Source organism: Cyprinus carpio, chromosome B9 (assembly GCF_018340385.1).
Source record: "Cyprinus carpio isolate SPL01 chromosome B9, ASM1834038v1, whole genome shotgun sequence".
NCBI classification, from domain to species: Eukaryota; Metazoa; Chordata; class Actinopteri; order Cypriniformes; family Cyprinidae; genus Cyprinus; species Cyprinus carpio.
The window spans coordinates 29,925,287-29,947,420 of NC_056605.1; the positions used below are offsets into that span (position 1 = coordinate 29,925,287).

The following is a 22,134-nucleotide window of genomic DNA, read 5'->3' on the forward strand; positions in this document are numbered from 1 at the left end:
ATTTCTGAAAATCATCTTGATGTACAAGACATGTAAGAGCTTATTTTCTACAATAATACAAAAGCCAATGGAGAAAACCTATTGGGTTTTTGTCAATTCTAACTCTCGAGTTGGCCTACAAAATTGCATCACTTCAGTGCTCTATAAGCACAAAAAAATGAAGACGCACAATCAAATATTGGGTAAAGTCATCCATTTCTAATTGCAGTTTTGGATCAATCTTTCCACAAAGGATGCATACAATGTCAAGAGAAGGATAAGCTGCTTACCATTTCCAGTCACCGCCACGTTACGATGTTACCAAATGGACCCTGTGGCTCTACTGGAACTCTTCAGGGTTTAAATTTACAGTTAGCCATCAGAAATCAAATCTGTAATTCAGAAAACAACAATATAATCTTAAGTATCAAATAGTATTTTAGTTGAGTCCAAACAGACACTACATTCAAGTCCTGAAATTGTGATCGCTGAAATGGAGTGATAACTATTGCAGCATTTTGGTCTCCAAGCGAAACATGGATGCCAACAGTTCAACACATTTGCCAATAGAGTACATTTGGAAATAATTGAACCATGTTGTCTAATGAGTCTTCACGTTTATGTCTACAGATCTCAGACTCTGAAAACTGAACATTAACGTCATGAAAATGTGTGTATGAGACATGAGAGGTTATGAAAACAGGTTTACTGACAAGAAAAGGATGAATTAAAATGGAATTACAGGAAGGGAAATTTAGAGAAATAGAAGGAAAAAGACCGCTGGAACGGTGAAATAAAGGGGAAGCAGATGGGTGAAAATGAAGGTCAAATTGGATTGGGAGGTTTGTCAAAATGTGATGACATAAGCAATCTGTACACCGTTATTGCACTTTGCTGGAGGTGGAGGGAAACATTTTAAAATTACAGGCAAAAAAGAAAAGAAAAAAGCTGCCAGCTCTCTGCCAAGAATGATCGCCTCAAGTGTTTTCTCTTTGTTCCCTCGCCGATTCACTTTCCTCCTCCTCTGGCTCGCTTGTACTTGCTCTCTTCCTACTATAAGAAATAAAAAAATAAAAAATCACAATTGAGATCTCTTCAATATATCAATCGTTTCTCTTTACCCAGGGGTCGCAGGTGTTCTGAAGGTTGAGGACAGCAGCATTAAATGCAAAAACCAGAAGAACGCTAAATGCGAATTAATGCACAAATTATATATATATATATACTGGAGTAATGCCTGCTAAAAATTCAGCTTTGCATCACAGAAATAAGTTACATTTTAAAATATATTCAAATGGAAAACAGTTATTTGAAATTTTAATAATATTTTATGATATTACTGTATTTTTGATCAAATAAAATTAGCCTTGGTTCCATAAAGAAATCTCATGTTTCAGAAGAGATCTCAACAATGTGATCAGAGATACCAAGACACCGAGATCTCAATATGAGCTCAAACATTTCTCATCAGATTTGTTCCAAAACACGATCTGAGCTGCTATCTAGGCTACACGTGGTCTGGTTAGACGCCATATTGAATATAAGCATATGACAATAATTTCATAACTTTCAAAACTGTTTTATGGAATTTCCATCCACTGAAAGTTTTTTTCTTCTTCTTTTTTTCGGAAAGACATTTCACCAACTGGATAGGTTTTGAAACCACAAGACAATTAATGGCACTCTACGTATATCCCTCACAGCCTCACACCCTGTCAGAAATTAAATATGGCACTACCCTGATACTGTATGTCAAAATTTGATTCTATTTTAGGAGAAACACCTGTGACAGAGTTAACACTTCAGCTGAGAACTCTATTAAGTCTCCCAAACATCGAAAAAGCCACATCTGAGCGTTACCCGCTTGTTTCTCTCTCTCTTTTCTCCCGTCTCTGCCTCCTACCAGCCCTTACACACACGCATGGATGGATGCCAGATGAAGAGGAGAGGCATATCTGGATGTAATGTCATTATGAACGCTTCCCTTAAAGCTCAATCATAACTGCGTTATGAGCGATACAGCTCTTTATATGACACAAATGAAGTCGTCCATCTTCCCCTGGATTGAGTCATCAATTTCCCTTGGCGAATAGGCTCGTTTGCAGTACCTAATCATCTGTCTGCTCCGCGCTGTCCTGCAGGCTGATCGGATGGCGCTTTTGAATACTGCTACAACAAGCATGACAATCGTAGCCGTCCATTAAGATTGAAATGCCTCCATTATGGTGCCTGCCTGTGGGAGGAACTGAGCTTTTCTTTGTGTGTAAATCACTCCGCTCGGCTGTGTGTTTATTGATTACAGCCACTTGTGCGCTGAATTCTGCGCCGAATAAAGGAGGGGATTTATTTTCCTTGCTGTCAGAGCGTCGGCGTGCAGGCAGAGCCGTTCAGGAGAGTTTTACGGCTCAAGGTGCGACGGGGATACGGGTGAGATTTCTTGTATACTCTGTGATAGCAGCCCCGCTGGGCCATTGATTTCTTTGATGCTCTGTAATGAAGCAATGCTGAGACATAAATTATGTATTAACCAGCAGACAGGCGATGACCTCTGATTCATTCACAACCTGTTATGTTTATACAGTCATACAGCAGGCCTGCTATGCTTTCGCTTTCATACTGGCCATTTGACACGGCCTCTTTTGTAGCAACCAACATAAAATGACAGAAAAATCAGATATGACAATAAAGACGTGCATAGAATCATCTTACAATAAATAACAATTTCCAAAATGTTCACACGAACAATTTATAGGCCTACAGGTATGCTGTTGGTCTTTATTGCACCACAGAGTTATTCTTTTTTTTTTTACCTTGGTGAATGTGTGTTTGCAATCTGAATTGATGCAATAAAATAATGCAATAATGACAAGAAACGTCCATTTAGTAAGTTGTCCTCGCTGATAGAATGCAAAAATTCAGAACTTATAAAATAATGTTACACTGCGGGGCAAAGACGACACAGTCAACATGCCGACAGACAAGACAGAGCAGGTTACTTCTGCTATGAAACAAAGTCATAGCTTTCAAATTCCATCATTTTTTGAGAAATACAAACAATAAATACTGTTTTTTGGCTCTTTAATGTGTCGTGACAGATCGCTGTAGCATCTCAGTTAAAGCGGCACGTGAACCGATCATCTTTTCATATTTACTTAAAGCGCAAAATAAACATGAATGAACATCAGAAGATATTTAGTTTCAACTGTGGAAAGATGTCAATACACACCATTTTTCAAGTTTAAGTCCACCGAAGTTAATCATCCCTGCATCCCAATGTACATACAGTACTATCCAACCTATCTGCCCTAAATAGTATTGAAAATTACTAATATCACATAGACTTCAGGATGCATAGTATGCACATTTGCACGCAGGCCTACTCTCCTGTCTGATTTGTTTGTCGGGCAAAATGGCAGATTCAGGATTATGATTGGTCAGATCGCATGTCAATCAAGCTCACTGAAAAGGGTTGAATGACTCGTATGAGGCAGTTCTTTATACTGAATCAAAAACATTAGTGCGACCATTGTATGCTGAACTAATGATTCTAATGGGCTTTCAATGAATAGGCCTAGTTAAAAAACTTGTCACCGGTTTGAATTAATCACTGAATTGAATCCATCAGACCGGCTACTGAATCAATGTTTGACTCAGTTACTTCATGGCAATTTATTATTTCCAGTGATATAGGTTTTGTGTCAGTATCATTACTGACTGTTAAAGATAGACACATTTCTTATTTTTGTAATAAGGAAATGTTTATCTTTTGTACTGCCTCTAACATTACCTAATTGTCATGTTTTAATTCATATGCCCAAAAAGACTCATCATGACTTGACCCTCATGCAGCCCAGTTTCATTTATTTCTGTAAAGGGAGAAAACTTCTCTTTTAAAAGTCTCCCTGCAGAGCTACAAATTAGACTCGCTTCTATTTGAGAGAGTGAAGCTTTTCAACGGCTCTGCTCTCAGAACTCCCCAAACTGTAAATCTGCTCTGAATCTCCCTGTTTATGGTTAAATCTCCCAGGAGCCCGGTGTCCTGAGCTCTGCTGGGATCCTCTCCGGCTGTAAAGTGCTTCCTGAGTAATCATTACTCACAGTTTTGGAGCGGCGCTGGCTGGCAGCGTGTTGATATTTTCTCCATCCTTTTCATTAATTGAGTATTGACGGAGATTGGAGAGTCATTACACCTCATTGATCTGTCTTAGTTCTGCGGCCCTGCGTTGCCAAACTGGCGGACGAACAGCGAGAGCTTGAGGGAATTAGTTTAAAGTGTATAACTCAACATCATATCATAACCAGCATCTCAGTGTGAGCGCCTACAGAGCTAAAGGAACCAGCTTCTGCCTCCTTGAGCTTATTTAGGAGGATGCAGGGCTTAATCTGAACAGCTGGAATTGGATGGGGCACTTCTTTTATTGGATACGTCTCTGAAATGAATTTATGCTTTGACCTCTACATACTGTATGTTGCATGGAAAAAAAACAAGTATAATAACAAAAGCAAGGTTGATAATAGCTTGCAATATTAAAATAAAAATGTAAAACAAAAATTAGCAATGCACTTTTTGGTTACTCATACTGTATGTTCTAATTTCTTAAAATTGTGAGTTTATATCTCACAAATCAGACTTTTCTTCTCAGAATTCTGAGTTTATATCTTACAATTCTGAGAAATAAAATAAAAAATTGTGAGATATGTCAGAAAAGTCAGAAATGTGAGATATAAACACAAAATTCTGGCTTTTTATCTCACATTTCCAAGTTTGCGTCTCACAATTCTGAGTTTATATCTTGCAAATTTGAGTTTGCATCACTCAAGTATGTTTTTTGTTTCCGCCATGGGGAAAAAAAAAACTACAGGTAATACCGACTTATCTTACAATTTTTTATTTTTTTGTTGCAATTGCAACTTTTCTACTCAGAATTGTGAGTTTATTTCTCACAATTCTGAGAAAATAAGAGAATTGTGAGAAAAAAAAATCAGAATTGGGATAAAAGGTCGCAATTACCTTTTTGTTGGATTTTTTTATTCTCTGGCAGAATCAGGCTTCTATAAAATAATGACTACTTTATAAAAACATAGGTGTAATTCTGAATATAGATAAGTTACATCATGTGCACAGTACAGTATAAATACTGCAGAAATAGTATACTGTTTTAGTTCTAACTTCTTATAAATGGCAGGAATTTCCTCTTAATAGTAAGTTGATCTGACCAACTGCTGGTCATTATTTTTGCAATTTAGAGATTCTTTACTTTGGGTAATGCTGCAGGCACAGAAGATATACACTTTTGCATTAAAAGCACTGACAAACCCAAAAAGTCCAGCTGAGAAAAGGGAAGAAACAGCAACTGCTAGCCACATCTGCAAAGAACAAAGGTCACTGACAAAAATGTTCACACTAGACATTTCAATTGCATGTTAAATGTGCTGCTGTTGTCGATTTATGGCAGTTGCTTCCTTGACATTTTTACAAAGTTTCTCCTTAAATCTTAGGTCAGATTTCAGTGATATACAGGCTCATGAGTTCAGGGGTTTTGAGAGCACTTTCATAGCCTGTTGTGAACTCGAAGACACTGTAAAAAAACACTGTTGATGATAAAAACATTTGTTTCCACTGTATATCCTGTTCACAACCAAGGAATGAACCAACTCACTCCTGTGTGCTTGGAAAAAATGTGGCATTTCAATCCATAAATGTAAATACGGTGCTGCTCATCTCTGATGATAATGTACCACTTTTGTGTAGGTTGGTGTTAGCAGAGAGAGAAGATCTTTCTGCTAGTGGGTAAAAACTATTGATTGAGAATTCCTACAGCTCCAGAGTGATAAATATTCATTGCGGAATCTGATTGTGAAATGGTGATCAGCATTTGAACGGATCGCTTTCCATGCCTCAACATCAGCGGATGTAATTGCTTGACCACTGCTGCTACCACGCAAGCTCACCCACCGCTTTAAATTCACACGGGAGGCCTGAAAAAAACCTGAACATGCAAAAGCTTGAACGTTTAAAGGAATAGTTCAACCAAAAATGTAAATTCTGTCAGTATTTTTTGATCCTCACTCATCCATAGGAGAATTTTTAAAGAATCTTCACATTTATTTTCCACACAGCGGTGGTTTACATTGGTCAAGCTCCTAAAATGACAGAAAAATATTAGAAATGTCATACATTATTATTATTATTTTTAATTATTATTATTATTATTATTTTTGCAAAATCACACAAGAACCTATTATATATCTTAAATGTGAAAAATTCAAATAAATAAAAATCAAATAAATTTCAGTCTGTTCTTCACACCAATTTATTGTATGAGTTCAGAAGACTTGGAATATAGCCAATAGTCAATGTAGTCAAGTCAAATTTATTTGTATTGTTTTATGAAATTATGGATCAACTAATTAAATATGCACTAATTTGCAGAATATTTTCAGAACAGAAATCTGAACCCTGGATAAATACTTCTGATTTCATTTTGTTGACATATTAGAGTTAAAAATATTATCAACAGCCAGAAAACCATGTTTTTAGGAATAAAATGTTATATAATGCAAGCCAATTAATAAACCCATTTGTAAAAACCTTAGGAATATTGATAAGAATAAGTTAATAAGAAAGTTTGGTGTATGTAAGTCCTGCTAGAGTTTAGATTTCTGACACATTTTGAGAAAACAGCCTTTAAAGATATGTATTGTAATTGAAATCTACAATAGATAATGAAATAGTCGAAATGGATAAAGTATAATAAAAAAAGCACTTAAATGTGTATTTTGGATGCTTTCTTTTTATTAGTCTGAAAAAAGATAAATTATGGAAGCAAAATAGAATGAAATCTGAAAACTGACCAGTATTAAAAAAAACAACAACAACAAAAAAAAAAACAATGGTTTTGCCTGTATAACTGTAAATGGATAATTCAATTCAATGTCGCTATTTTCTTAACTTTAAGTTGTTCCAACCCAGTATGATTTTCTTTTTTCTTTTGAAAAGAAGATATTTTGAAAAATGCTGGTGACCAAACAGTTGCCGGTAGCCATTGACTTCAATGGAATGGAAAATAATAATATGGAAGTCAATAGCTACCATTAATGGTTAGGTTACCAACATACTTCAAAATATCTTTGTGTGTGTGTGTGTGTGTGTGTGTGCGTGCGTGCGTGCGTGCGTGCGTGCGTGCGTGCGTGTGTGTGTGTTGAAGAAAGAAACTTTAGGGTGCATGAGTAAATGATGACACAATTTTCATATTTGGGTGAACTATCCCCTTAATGCTTTAACATGGAGGAGTTTTATGGCTGGGCAATATGACAGTGTGTTGATATGAATGATCCACTGTTTGAGATTTAGCTATATTGCATTTATTATTTTATCTAGTAAATATATAGGCTATGTGAGCAGGACCACCTGAAATTACTGAGTGCAAGAGAGAGAAGCTTAATTTCTGGAGCTTAAAACTATTTTGAATTATGAAAAAAAAAGAAAAGAAAAAAACGGCATAAAATAAAAAAGGAGGAAAAACTGCATACAGGTGTGGAAGAACATACAGGTAAGTACATTTTTCATTTTTAGGTGAACTATGCCTTTAAAACCTCTTGTGCTCTGTCTTCAGGACATCTTATGACAGATACTAATAAGATTCGTTTCTCCTTGCGAAGATTCAAAGAGAAAGATTCCCCCGATCCATTCCAGGCACATTCAAAGGCAGGGGACTCTTCCCAAACTCCCTCGCCTTCATTATCATTCTCAGGTTATCCACCGCCAAGCGAATCTGGAGCGCAAATGAATTAGTGAGAATTAAGGAGCCTCTGTGGTGTGAACCCTCTCCGAATCTCTGCTAAGATGAAAGGTACACAGCCTCCGTCTCATGCACCTAAGCTCTGAGGGATCAAGCACCTTCATGAGTCTCCTACTCTTCCCTTGCCCTCTTTCTCTGAAATAGCAAAGGCGCAGGCAGTTAATGCAGCCTAACGTCTGCTGACCGCGGGCTGGGCCGCTTGGGAGACGAGAGGCTTTTCATACCAGGTACTGGAGGACCGCACCTCCGATCGCTGGCGATTAATTACAGACTGAGATCCATGCGGTGACGATCTTCTTTCCCCAGGCTGGCCTTCCGCTCATCTGAGCCCCTCACAGGAAATCAAAGACCACCACGTCACCCAGAGAGCTCAACGGCGGCCTGTTCGCCTCGCTGCTCGGCCGTCATGGAAGAAAGCTCAATGGTGGCATTTAGCAACAATGTTTGAGTGGATATTCACACCTCCTGCTTAACACTAACACAAAAGAGTTACTGGAGTTACCATATGATACACCATTCAAATAATCTTCCTGAAAGTGATTCCATCGATATTGTGTCATTGCCATTTGTGTATGTAGTTGTTGTGTGGACTTCCCTATTCACATAGAATAAGAACAATTATTAAAACAATATATATTTATTCTTATAGTTATCATCATTGGAGTGAAAAGGTATTTTAATGTTACATATGTGCAAATACAGACACCTGATCTGGCTCTTTAAATTTACAAAATTGTTTTGTTTTGTTTTTTTGTGGGAAAAATATATTTCTAAGACTTAATCTCTCCTTTTTTGCATTTGTATTGTAAAGCTTTTTTGGATCAAAACATATTGTGCAAAAACCCCATTCTTATAAATCTGACTTATGTTGAAAATTCTAATATTAAGTTTTAAAAAAAATATTAGAGATTATATTTTAAATATCTTTAAGCACAATACTTTAAGAGCCAATGATTTATCCTTTTTATAAAAGCACATTTTATATATTTTTTTTCAAACAGTATAAAAGGGTGCAATAGAAATGCGTATAATTAGATTTATATTTTATAAAGGGGGTTCCTTGCAGGGTGTCTTTAGCATTAAAGCGTCTGAAAGACTAAATTCACTCGTGTGCATTTCTGTCAGAATAAAAAAAGACTAAAAGTAAATAAATAAAAAAATAAAATGACCCCAAACACGCAATGAAGCCTGTCTGTGTTTTGCTCTCTGCCCCCCGTCCATCTCACCCTCCTGCCAGCCCAGTTTCACAGCAGACTGCGAGATCTGCCTTTCTCCACGCCCTTGTGCCGGACATCAAATGACCACTCAGCCCCCCGAGGAGCGCTCAAGTTCCCACCTCCTCATTTGAGCAGCCGCCTGCTCTCCCCCGGCTCGCTCCGCACGGGGACGCACGACATCTGCCTGTCTGAGAGAGGGAGGCGTTCGCGGACCCCTCTGCCCGTCTGTCAGCGGATCATATTGGCCTGTCACGCCATCCAGCACTTATTATTCAGTACAGGGAGAGCGAAGGATAGAAAAAACAAGTCGGGGGAAAACGAGCGAGTGAGAGAGAGAAGTGCGGAAAACATTTTCATGGATTTTAGATGCTTTATTGTTTGTGCCAGATTGCCCCACAGATACATGTAACCGGTTTTATCCACCAATGTTTACGCTGTAATCATTATCACATAATCTAATTACTGCTGCTTTCCACAAACCCCCAGTCCGTCAATGAGAGGCGCTGCAATCGATAGACAGGAATTTGCATAAAAATCTATTTGGCAGCCCGAGCGAATCAAGATGGGAGCTGTGGGGATGAAGACGCCGCTGGCCCGCCGAACACCTCCACAGCAGACAGAGGTGAACGCCGATGTCTTCACAAAGAGTCGGGCTGGAATTATTCATGCGCTATACATCATTTCTGGTAATGCTCAATAGGGCTGGACCATATTGAATGTGTTCATGTTTCTGATTTTAATGCGCTTTTTATTTCGCAGTTAAGTTTGCTAAAAGGCCGCATCATTAAACTAATTTCATGATTTCTCATAAGTACATAAGTAGAAAAAAACAGTTAGTTTGTTATTTTGGTTCATTTCAAACCATGTCCATTTTAAATGATTCCATTCACCACAAATCAGACATCGGCTCAACCAATGGTCTTGGGGGGCGGGACTATCAGTTTTATGCAATCAACCAATCCAATTGCAGATGGGGGAGTGTCTGGGAAACCTGTTTGAAAATAGTGGGCCTGTTTTAACGATCTAAGCGCATGGTCTAAAGTGCACAGCGCAGGTGCACTTGGGACGTGTCCGAATCCACTTTTGCTATTGTAACGACGGGAAAACAGTTGGCGCGCCCGGGCACATACTCTAAACGGGTTGTCCAACAATGCACCTAAACACACCTCATTTTTAGACCAGCGCGCCCATAGGCACAAAAATGGGCGGAAATGCATTTGCTATTTAAACAACATGGCACAGGACGGGAAAATGAGAACTGCGTTGGGCTGAAACTTGCAAAAACACTTGAGCGGCGACTAGCACCGGATGTATGACAGGGCCATCCCACCGGTCACAATAGGGACCGTAAAAAAGATTTTCATTTATAAAGCTCTAAAAACCTTACTGACCGATGTTTTACTGTACTTCCTGCAAATATGGAAAAAATAAAGGGTCTCAATTAAATATGTGCAGTTTTACATGATTAGTGCAAATTGTCACATGACCAGAGCAGCCTATTTCCTGTTTGCACCTTGAGAAGATGATGGCTGCATCAAAGCTCCTAAACTAAAGGCTAGTAAAGTGTCTTAACATAAATATATGACAAAGATATTTGGTACACATGTTCTTTAGGGTGTCTAGTATTAATATATGGATTCACATATATTTAGTTTTGTTGAGTGTGGTCATAGAATGAGTAAACATGTTGATGGTCACAATAGTGACCGGTGGGATAACAGTGAACTTAGGTAAACAATATAAATCTAATTGCAGTTGCTAGTGAAAATGACAATAAAATGTTGCAATAACAAAATATTGCACTAAATTAAAAAATCAAATGTTAGAAAAAATGTACAGTAATGATGTGGTAATACTCTAAGCATTAATATAAAAATGTTATTTTATATTTATATATATATATATATATATATTATAAATTAATTAGTATATATATATATATATTTTATCTGTGTTCCTATGAATGTTGCATAAGTTTTTTTTTTTGTTTGTTTTTTTTTTTTTCCTGCATAATAGTAACTCTAGAATGTGATCAAACAGTTTAAAATAGCTGGGCTAAAATATCTAACCATATTTATGACTGCAGAAATATGTTATTTCAGTACACACATTATCCCACCCGTCACAATTGTGACCGAACATAAAACACAATTTTTCACACACTTTTCACACATTAATACTTCCAAGAAATCAAGCTAATATTGCTGTGCTGTTCACTCACAATGCACATTCTCAGCACAAAGCCAGCGCCCATATCTCGGTCTCTGTTCCCGGCTGCGGTAAGTCAAGTGATCTTGCAGGACTGGCTTTTGGCTCAGATCCATGTGTATGTTTCACTGCCTGGGACCTCAGCCTCCTGCTCAGGGTGCAGGGTGAAGGAGAAACTATCACACTCTCCTTGTCAGCTGCAAGGGTAATTACTGCTGGCTGAAATTACTCAACATTTGTTTATTAGTTCCCTAGAGCACCCTGTAAATAGATTGTCCGTTACAGTCCGATCGCATTAGAGACCACGCAGCCCCTCAGAAGCCCCCCAGCCTCCTGTTGGCTGTGCGTCTGGTTCCTCACAGAGTGAACCATGTTCCAGCAGAGCGTTCTCCATTAGTGGCGCTGTGCTATGTCTAAAGCCACACTATGCTCGATGTAATTGCTGAATTCTGTCACATAGCCTCAGCTTCATTACCAGCGCCGAGGGGATAAAGCAGAGGAGCAGAGACATCAAAAACACCATTACATTTGCACTTCATAAAGGAAGTTTGGAGAAGTTTTAGGAAGTTTAGGTTTCATGTTTTTTTAAGTCATAAACTACCATCACTTGTTTGATGTCAGATGCACACAAGAATCAACATATAGTCATTATGCAGTGTAAAGGTGGCAATATGGCTAAAAATGGTTAAATATATGCAAAAAAGAAGACCAATTCAATAGGCAAATATTATGATGAAACCTGAACATTCTATCAATGGAAGTCAAATTTAAATTTTTGAATGTTTAAAAAATAAATAAATAGATGCACTAAGACCGGCTGAAAATCGATACAAATATATATATATATATATATATATATATATATATATATATATATATATATATATATATAATGCAATAAATGTATTATTACTTTAGCCTTATTAATTATTCATTTTAATAAATTAATTTTGCAGTGCTGCCATTACAGCTAAAACATTGATCCTAATCTGTGCTAGAAATACGAAACAAAAAAATACATACAAGAAAAATTTTGATGAACTAGTTCACCTCAAAAGTACGTTTGTTAAGCATTTCCAAATTAATTGCATTATTAATTTACCAGCGAAAAATCTCTCTGTCTATATATGCACATCTATGTAAGTATGTAAGTATTTATACTAGTCAACCTCACTGACTTGTCAATTGCTGGATGACTAGATGACCATCATGACTCAGTCCTAACCAGTACAGTGCTGCTTTGCAACCGCTACAAAAAATATATAAAAATAAATCAAGAAATCTACTTGAAGGGACTTTTTCATTAAAAACTGTTCTTCTCAAACCTGGTCAATGTACCGCCTCATTGGCAGTTACACAAAGGCGAGGTTAAAATATGTCAGTGGTTCTCTACATATAAATTCTCCCTGCTTTGTGGTATTTTATTGTGGTTATTTTCTGCATGCTGCCCACCATCGAGTGGACGTCTTCGTGGCAGAGGCCTTGTATTTGTGTATTCTGTGATGGGCGGATGAGGCGAGCCAAGGTCTGTCCCTGTATTCATCGTGTTGGATGGTTCCTGTCAGAGATGACATTCTGAAACACTTGACCCACAAAAATGAATTCTCGGCCAGAGCCCAGTGACAGCGATGGGCAATTCATTCTCCTAAAATGTGAGAAGATAAAAAGGAGGAGAATGCAATAGCGCTGTCAAAGGGGGAGAGAGCAAAGCCAGGGAGTAAATCTATGTTTGAGAATGTGAAAACCATACATAAAAAGTGTTTTACAGGGAAATGGCTTTAGTTTAGGAGACTGTCTGATATGACTCACGCTTTGATCAAGAAGGAGAACCGTAGTGGGCCGATAAGACAGGCTTATGGAAAAAAGCTGCACTCTAAAACACTGCTACTCAACTGGTTTCACAACAGAGCAAAAAACACAAAAATAAAGAAATAGTAAAGTCACTATATTAAACATACCCTACATTGCACAGACAAAATAACCAGCAAAATAAGAAACATTTTTAATGGCATCGGCGGTTCCATAAAGAACCTTTAACATCCATGGAATCTGTTCAATGCAGAAAAGGTATTTTTATAGTAGAAAAAGATCCTTTACTAAAATGTTCTTCACACTAAGAAAAATGGTTCTCTTAAGAACTGTTCAATGAAATAACATCAACAGAACTCAAAATAATACTTATCTGCCATCTAACAATGAACTCAAAACAAAATCACATAAACTAACATTAATAGAATTTTTTTTAAGAGTTATCTGGCCTTTAATAATGTTCTCAAAACATTAGCACAAACATGCTTTATAGCTATACCTTTATATCTGTTGTTCATAGAATATCTTTTACTGAAACGTTTTGTTTGGATTGGAATTTTTTTTATATATGTTACTACTTGTTTCTAAATGTTCCGAGAACATTCAAAAATAACGTTCCCATAATGTTAGCAAAATGATAAAATGGAAAGTTCACAGAAAAAAAATGTAACGTTTCAAAACCAAGAAAAACATTTTTAAAACATTTAAATACTTTAAGTTTTGAACATTCAGAGATCATTCAAAAAATAATGTTTTCATAACTTAATGGGAATGTTAACAAAACGTTCTTAGAAAGTATTTTTGTTAGCTGGATATCATTGCTGGGAAAAGCCCTTTTGAAACAACTGATTATTTGGCCATTTGCATTTTATATTTATATTAGCATTGTTTTTAGCACTGCGCCCATTTCTGGCTGGAGAAGCGGCGCTGTGAAGCGTGGTGCTGTTAGTGATGGGTTGTGTCCACCTTTGGACGTTCCACTAATAAAAAGCCATCTTTCCATTCCTCTGCCTCCAGCGCTGGCCTAATAACAGCCTGTGTGCAAATAAGGCCCTCGAGCCGCCGGACATCCATCATGTCCCTCCTGAGTCACATTACAGCACCCTAATGGCCACTCTGTGTGTGCTTATGGTATTAATTTTTAGTGTTTTCTGAAGAGCTTTAATCAGTAATGTGACATTGTCTCACCGCTGTGGAGACTCCTCGGCTATATTGCTTTTCCACACGGAGTCACTATATCACCTCTTCTCTTCTCTTCTCTTCTCTTCTCTTCTCTTCTCTTCTCTTCTCTTCTCTTCTCTTCTCTTCTCTTCTCTTCTCTTCTCTTCTCTTCTCTTCTCTTCTCTTCTCGTTTCTTCTTTTCTCATCTCTTCTTGTCTCGTCTCGTCTCTTCTACTCTCTTTTTTCTCGTCTCTTCTACTCTCTTCTACTCTCTTCTTTCAACTCGTCTTGTCTCGTCTTGTCTCATAATTTCACTTCACTTATTGTCTCTTCTCTTCTCTTCTCTTCTCTTCTCTTCTCTTCTCTTCTCTTCTCTTCTCTTCTCTTCTAGTCTCTTCTCGTCTCTTCTAGTTTCTTCTTTTCTCATCTCTTCTTGTCTTGTCTCGTCTCTTCTACTCTCTTTTTTCTCGTCTCTTCTCATTTAATCTCATCTCTTCTTTTCTCTTCTAGTCTCTTCTTGTCTTGTCTCTTCTTTTCTCATCTCTTCTTGTCTCGTCTCTTCTAATTTCTTCTTGTCTCGTTTAATCTCGTCTCTTCTCATCTCTTCTCTTCTCTTATACTTTCTTATTTTTACTTCTTGTCTTTTCTCCCTATTTCTCCATTCCCTTTTACCTTTTGATGCTATTTTCTCATTATTTCTCTTGTTCTCTCATTTCTTTTCTTTTTTTCTCTCCTGTTTTCTAATTTCTCTTCCCCTTTTTTTATTCTCAATTTTTTCTCCTTATTTTTTCATCACTCCTCCATTCCCCTCAACCCAAAAATCCATTTCACCCAAAAATCAACTTCCCTTCAATTCTCATCTTGCCTTTACTCCTCTTTTCTCCTTGTTTATTCTCTCGTTTTTCTAATTTTTCTTAATTTCTCATTTTCTCTCCTGATTTCTCCATTCCCTTTCACCTTTTTGATGCTCTTTTCTCCTTATCACTCCTATTCTCTCCTCTTTTCTCTGCTCATTTCTCTACGTTTCCTCTCTCCTTATTTCTCATTTTTTTCTCTTAATTTCTCAGCTCCATTTCACATCTCTGATACTCTTTTCACCTTATTTCTACTATTCTCTCATTTTTCCTCTTCTCTGCTCTTTTCTCCTCAATTCTCCTCACCTCTTCTTCTGCATTTTCTCATTTTTTCTCATTTCTCCACTCCCTTCTACCTTTTAATACCTTTTTGTCCTTATTTCTCCTGTTCTTTTCTCTTGTTCTCGGCTCATTTCTCCTTTCTTCTTGTTTTCCCTAATTTGTCACATTCTCTTCTCATTTCTCCTGATGCTCTTTTCTCCTGTTCTCACCCTGCTCCTAATTTCTCATCTTGTCTTTCCTCCTCTTTTTTCCTTATTTCTGCTCTCTTCATATGTGCACAGAGGCTGTGTTTCGAGTTGTGCCAGCTCTCAGCTCATGTGACCAGATCAACAGATGGCCGGCTACACTCGGGGTCTGAGGAACACGCTAGTACGCAAACACTAGATGTCATTTTGCATTTTTAAATACACGTCACATCTCCCCACCTGCAGAATGTCAGAGTCTGATAGCATCAGCCTGCAGCGCAGCTCCCTGTAATAGATTTATTTTAAAATGCCTCCTGCAAAGAGAACGTGGGGAAAACAAGATGAATCGGCCAGATAGTCTGCAGATAAACCAGGCCTTTTAAGTGCTTAAGTTAGTCAGTTCATCTTTCACTACACATCATCTTGTCTCAATTCAGCATTCAAATGTGAATTTATATTTTTAGGTCAAGCTTCAGGAACATGTTTTGATCAGGTTTTATGGCTCGGGAGGATGTTGATGGATCTAATCTTTAACCATGGTAAGGAAGATTTCAAACACTTAAAGTATTTTAATATATAATTTTTTTTTTATGCCAGTCAGTATTTCACATCACTTCTCTCACCAGTTTGCACAAAAACCTTCTTTTCACAAACTGACCTCTCTCATTTTATCAACTCACAAAATGTATCTTTAAAAATTCTTTGAATGTCTCACATCTATCCGGTTGTCTTTGCATTTAAACGTACAGGTCGTCTTCACAGCACACGCTTGCGAAACCTGCCAACGCATCAGCCTGTTTTGACAAGCCTCAGTTGTTTAAGTATTTTGCCGATCATATAGATCACACGTTTTTTTTGTGGATCGCAGCACCTTAAATCCTCAGCTGAGAAATCAAACCATCCATGCAGTCGCACCGCAACGACGCTCGCTCAAAAAGCAAGGGAGGCAAAAAACGGAGGGGGCAGAGACAGAAACGCGTTTAAAATGCAAGAAAACTCTCCTGCGCTGTTCTCAGGGCTCGAGGATTTGGAGGATGGGGGCGGCAGAGGGCTATGAACGAACAGCCGTCACTCTCCGTGTGCAATTTCATTCATCTAACGAGGCTCTGGAAGCACGCGGGAGAGGAGCGGGGCGATGATAATTGCCTTTAAAGACTGAGGAAGAGAGAAGAGAGGAGTGCAGATAAAAGATACGCACCAAAGAGCACATTAAGACATGGGAGGGGTTGGCAAGACCGCAGAGGCTTCTGGTATAAATAGTCATGAAATAAGAAGTTTCTGCCAAGGATTGAAGTGAAGAAATTCTCTCAGAGGGGCCAGCAGGCCACACCAAATAATCCTTGACTTAGCGTCCCATTCTGAATCCCATATTAGCTACAGAGATTTAAATGTAAATATGCCATTAGGCTGTCATTACAGTGATCAAACTGTGCGCGGCACAGGTCAGGCCCAGCCACTGTTAATTTTGCAGGCAAAAGCTTTTTTTTCCTCCTCTCTTGAAATGTTAATAACTTTCTATTAGTTAATGTACCGTGACTAAAATTCAAATTAGACATAATTTATTTTAATATCTGTGACTAGCTAGCCTGACGATTTAGCAATGGTCTGCAGAAGAATACACGATTGTAAATCGGACTAATTTGCATTGGACGGTTTTAGCACGCCTCGTCTCCCGCTTTTTCGCCGTTGTGATGAATCATCTCTGATCCTTGAGGTACAACTGTTCTTTAGTGAATATTGCCAACCGTCACATTTAATATACGTCTTTATGAATGCACGTCCGGGCGGGGGGGTGTTGGAAAATTACCCCTAGGACGCCAGACTATTATGTTATAAATGATATCATTTCATATTTGCACTGGAATACGGTCCTAAATTACAAGATTGAAATGTCACAATTGTTGAAGCCGGTCTTGCTACTTTGCCTCAGGTTTCCTGAATAAGTATATTTTTTGCTCACATTTTGGTATACATAGAAAAAAAAAAAAAAAAAAAATATATATATATATATAGATAGATATTATATATATATATATATATATTATATATATATATATATATATATATATATATTAAGATTAGTGGAGTACATTTTACAAGAAAATACTATTTCATTCAATGAAATGAAAACTGTTTCTATGAGTGAAAATTGTTTCAAAAGTAAATCCTACACCAATTTTTTTCAGTTATGAAATACAGTTTAACAACTATAAACTGTAGAAAACGGAACAAAATGAACATAAACAAAAAAAATATTAATTTAAAGAAAAAGCACCAAATCAAAATTCTAAATTCCAAAAAAAAAAAAAAAAAGCCCCGCCCCCAAAGAGACAGTATTGGTTGAGTCACTGTTGCTATGTTGGGTTGGTTAGAATGATAACAAACAAGCAGATCAGTGTTTTTATAGCACCTCAGAAACAAAAAATACACATTTCACCTTTAAATAATCAAATCTACTACTCAATAGACTGGAGTTCAATGTGTCCCACTATTTTAAAATACATATTTTGTTATAGCTATGAATTATACAGTAGTTTAAAACAAATTGACTGGAGAAAACTGAATGAAATTGACATGAAAAAGATTAATTTAAAAATGAAAAAATAAAACCGGTTTTCAGAACACTTACCCTTTCTACTACTGCTAGGAAAAACTGGTAGCTCCGCCCCCAAACAGATGCCATTGGTTGAGTCACTGTTGCTGTGTTGGGCTGGTTAGAATAATAACAAACAAACAGATCAGTGTTTTCATAGTGTTCTAGACATACACATTTCTCCTGTGAAAAATCAAATCTACTGATCAAAAAATACCTAAAGAACTCTCAATAGACTGGAGTTCAATATGTACTGCTATTTTAAAATGCATCTTTTGATACAGTTATGAATTGCACAGTAGTTTAAAAAAACAAAAAAATTTTAATTTTAAGGTGAAGCACTAAAGCAGACTGCAAAAATAAGACACTGTTTCAGTACACTTACTCTTGCAGATGCTGCTCAGAAAAAACTGGTAGCCCCGCCCCCAAACGAACGCCATTGGTTGAGTCATTGTTGCTGTGTTGGGCTGGTGAGAATGATAACAGACAAGTAGATCAGAGGTTTTTATACTGTTTCAAAAATAATAATAATAATAAATAAATAAATAAAGGAAAAAGAAATATAATAATAATAATAATAATAACAATAACAATAATAATAATAATAAATACATATTTCACCTTTGAAATAATCAAAGCTACTAATCAAAATCTACCTAAAGTCTAAATGAACTGGAGTTCTTGTGCCACTATTTAAAAAAAAAAAAAAAAAAGTGAAAAATACATTTGATATTTTAATACCGACAAACTTTGCTCAGATCTTGGTGCTGATATTGGTATTTAGCGTTGTTGATGCAACTCCTGAGGACGAGAAATAAATGAGAGAAAGAGAGTGAGAAAATATGGGCCAAGAAGAGGCCAGCTGATTGGAAACAGCTGGAAAAAAAAAAAAAAGGCCGCCCACTTTAGAAAATCTGGGTGACCTCCACTGGCATGTGAAAGTGCATCTCTTCAGCTGCCAAACCCAAAGCATGCTAAGAGGAACCTTTGGGCCGCAGCACAGGATGATACCAACGGCCCTCCTGTGATAGATTACAGCGAGCAGATGATGTCCCATCTACATTAAAGATGCCATCACAACTTTCACTAACGTTTTTTAAAAACCATATAACTTTTATATTATATTATATTATTAAATATACATTTACATAACATTCAATTCAATTCAAGTTTATTTAATATTTAGGAGTAGCTTATCAGTGGTGACTGTCAGTTTATGTGCATAAGAAATGTTCGGAAAAATCAATAAAAGACGTAAACAAACAGACGATTAACACTATTAACAGCAATTATGCAATCAAGCTTATAGCAAAATGTGGTAGTTCTGTATGTTGTCTCTGGGTTAGCATCATCTGAGGTCCTCTGAGGGACTGGCATCATCTCTTCTCAGGTGTTCTGGATCCAGACTGTAGCTTGTGTAAATCCTAGTTACAAAACAGAGAAACAAATAGAGACATAATTAGCGTAGCTGCTGTTCCAGCCAAGTAAAATTAATTAGTTTAACCCAAGCTAAAGAATAACAATGCGCATTTGATCAGATATAACTGCAGTCCAAAATTGTGAGATGCATTATTTGAATGCTTGGCCAAAGAAATGTGTTTTTAACATTGAGAGAAAATGTCCTTAAAACAACGTTCTTGTGATGTTATTTGTGCTTACTGAACATTCTAAGAAATGTTACCTTTTAATAACATTCTAATCACATCAAGAATACTTGACATTTGAACATTCTTAGAATATTTAAAATAAACATTCAAATATAAAAGTTATATTTTGGGTAAAAATAAAATGAGTAGAATTTATTAAAATACATTAATGCTTTTTGAACAAATAACGGCAGCCTTAAAAAAAAAAAAAAAAAAAAAAAACCTTAAATTTATTTTTTTAATGTCCACAGAAACAATGTTTTCATAACTTAATGGGAACATTAAGAAAATGTTCTTAGGACATATTTTTTTATTAGCTGTGTAATAGCACCATGTTATGCCTGTAATGTTTATCCTCTCTACCTCTTAATGTCTAAAAATATAACAGTAGTTTTAAAATTAACCTCTTCAAATTCTTTAATATGTTCCTCTGACCTAATCAAAATCCATTTAGCGGATATTATTGAAGCTTTAACCATCTGTTGTAAACAACTGTGGATTTTTCAGATGAACTTGTATGCAATATACTGTAGTAACTGTACTGTATGGGGTCAAGCTCAAGAAAAACAGTGCAAAAAAATACAATAAGTGCAAACTGTCAGAAGAAGAAACAGACATAATTCATGCAGCATGCCATAGCACTGAAAGTTTGTTTATAATCAGTTCTCATAAGATTAAGAAAAGTCATGAAGTATCAACTAGATCCTTTAATGTTAAATGTGTTTCTGAGATATTAAAAGGGCCTCGGCGTCTGTCGGAACCCCTACAGAACATGAGGGTTAACTCATATTGATTGCTCAAATGAATTCAGTGCAGCTGCTCTGACAGTGTGTGAGTTTATTGCTTTAACTAAACAGTATGTCTGTTAAATGATTTTAAGATGTTATGATGGGGAAGCTCAGCTATATAATGGAGGCTATGAAAGGCTTTTTAAATGTCACCTGACAGCTGCAGAACCAGAGCAGAACCACAAAATGCAGCACACACACACACACACACACACACACACACACACACACACACACACACACACACACACACACACACACACACACACATATATGCAAACACACATTAGCTCAACACACTCACTGGAAAAATAAATCACAAAGATCTCAATAATTTCTCAATTGTTTATCCTAAATAGCAATGGGAGAGAATAATGGAGACTCCAATAGATTCAGAGAAAAAGACCTGAGTCACAAGTCATAGATCTCTATAAACAATTCAAGTATTACTCAGTTTAAAGACCAAATAATTGTGTTGACAATTTTATCCAAAGTGACTTACAATACATTCTATATAAGAACAGATCCAAGTTTGCAATTTAAAACTCTGAAACATTTCTCATATCTTAATTTTAAGACCAAATCATGAAATTATTTGAGTGTAGTATACTGTATATTGTATAATATACGCTATATATACTCATACTGTTTGTAGAAACAGCTGTCTCATGATCCCAGTGATTTGCATTGCATTGCATTACACACACACACACACACACACACACACACACACACACACACAAACACACACACACACACACACACACACATATATACTTTATGCATTTCCTAATTTTATAATTTTTGCACTTTATGCATTCTTTGAGAAGCAAACCTATGACACTGGCATTGTTGACACCACGTGCTTCTGTTTTAACTACAGGAACACACACATTTATGACAAAGTATATACTTGGAACATAATTAAGAACTCAATTAAGCTCCTAAAACTCTAACACATAATCAAATAAACCCAAACACACACTCAAATATAAAAGTCTACTTGCCATTTCTTTCATTATTTTATGTATAATATTAACAACCCGTGTCAGGCAGAGACAGTGAATGGTCTCGATTGCTCAATCTCCCGTGGACGGAGTCAAAGGCTTCCCACCCCTCCTTCTGTCCGGCCTCAAACGAGCAGTCGAAGCGTAGCACGCCCTAGCCTGATCTGCATATGAATAATATTCATGTTTGAGACGCAGCCAACGCGGTCGCCCTCCTCAGTCGATGCACATTTCACAAATCGCACTTTGCCACTACAGCATTTAGCATTTAGGAGGAAGTTCTTTGTGTTTTGCGAACACAGACTTTCGCCGTAACACAAACCTGCATTGATATTAATATTAATGACTATGCTAATGAGCACGGCTTGATGGGGGGACACTTATTCATATTAGATTCATTAATGTAATGAATGCATGGCATTATCAGATAGCGCGTTCCGGCGTCCTTGATATGCAAGGAGGGTTTAAAGACCAAACGCACTGAAGGTTTGTCTGAGCTAAGCTTATATAACACACCGGATGGCCTGAACGTAGATTTTCATAAAACACATAATGTTCGACATTAAACAAAACTGAGTTAATTTGCATCGGCCTCTGCCTGTA

At 36.9% G+C, this 22,134-nt stretch overlaps 1 long non-coding RNA gene across 1 annotated transcript; it reads right to left on the reverse strand.

Annotated features, from left to right (window-relative positions):
* Positions 1–268: 268 nt before the first annotated feature.
* Positions 269–19,286, reverse strand: LOC122138540. The gene is made up of 5 exons (XR_006155662.1): positions 18,995–19,286; positions 18,832–18,891; positions 18,476–18,557; positions 18,127–18,207; positions 269–371 (listed from the first exon to the last, which is right to left on the reverse strand). It is a non-coding gene; the product is annotated as an uncharacterized LOC122138540 (long non-coding RNA).
* Between the last annotated feature and the right edge of the window lie 2,848 nt (positions 19,287–22,134).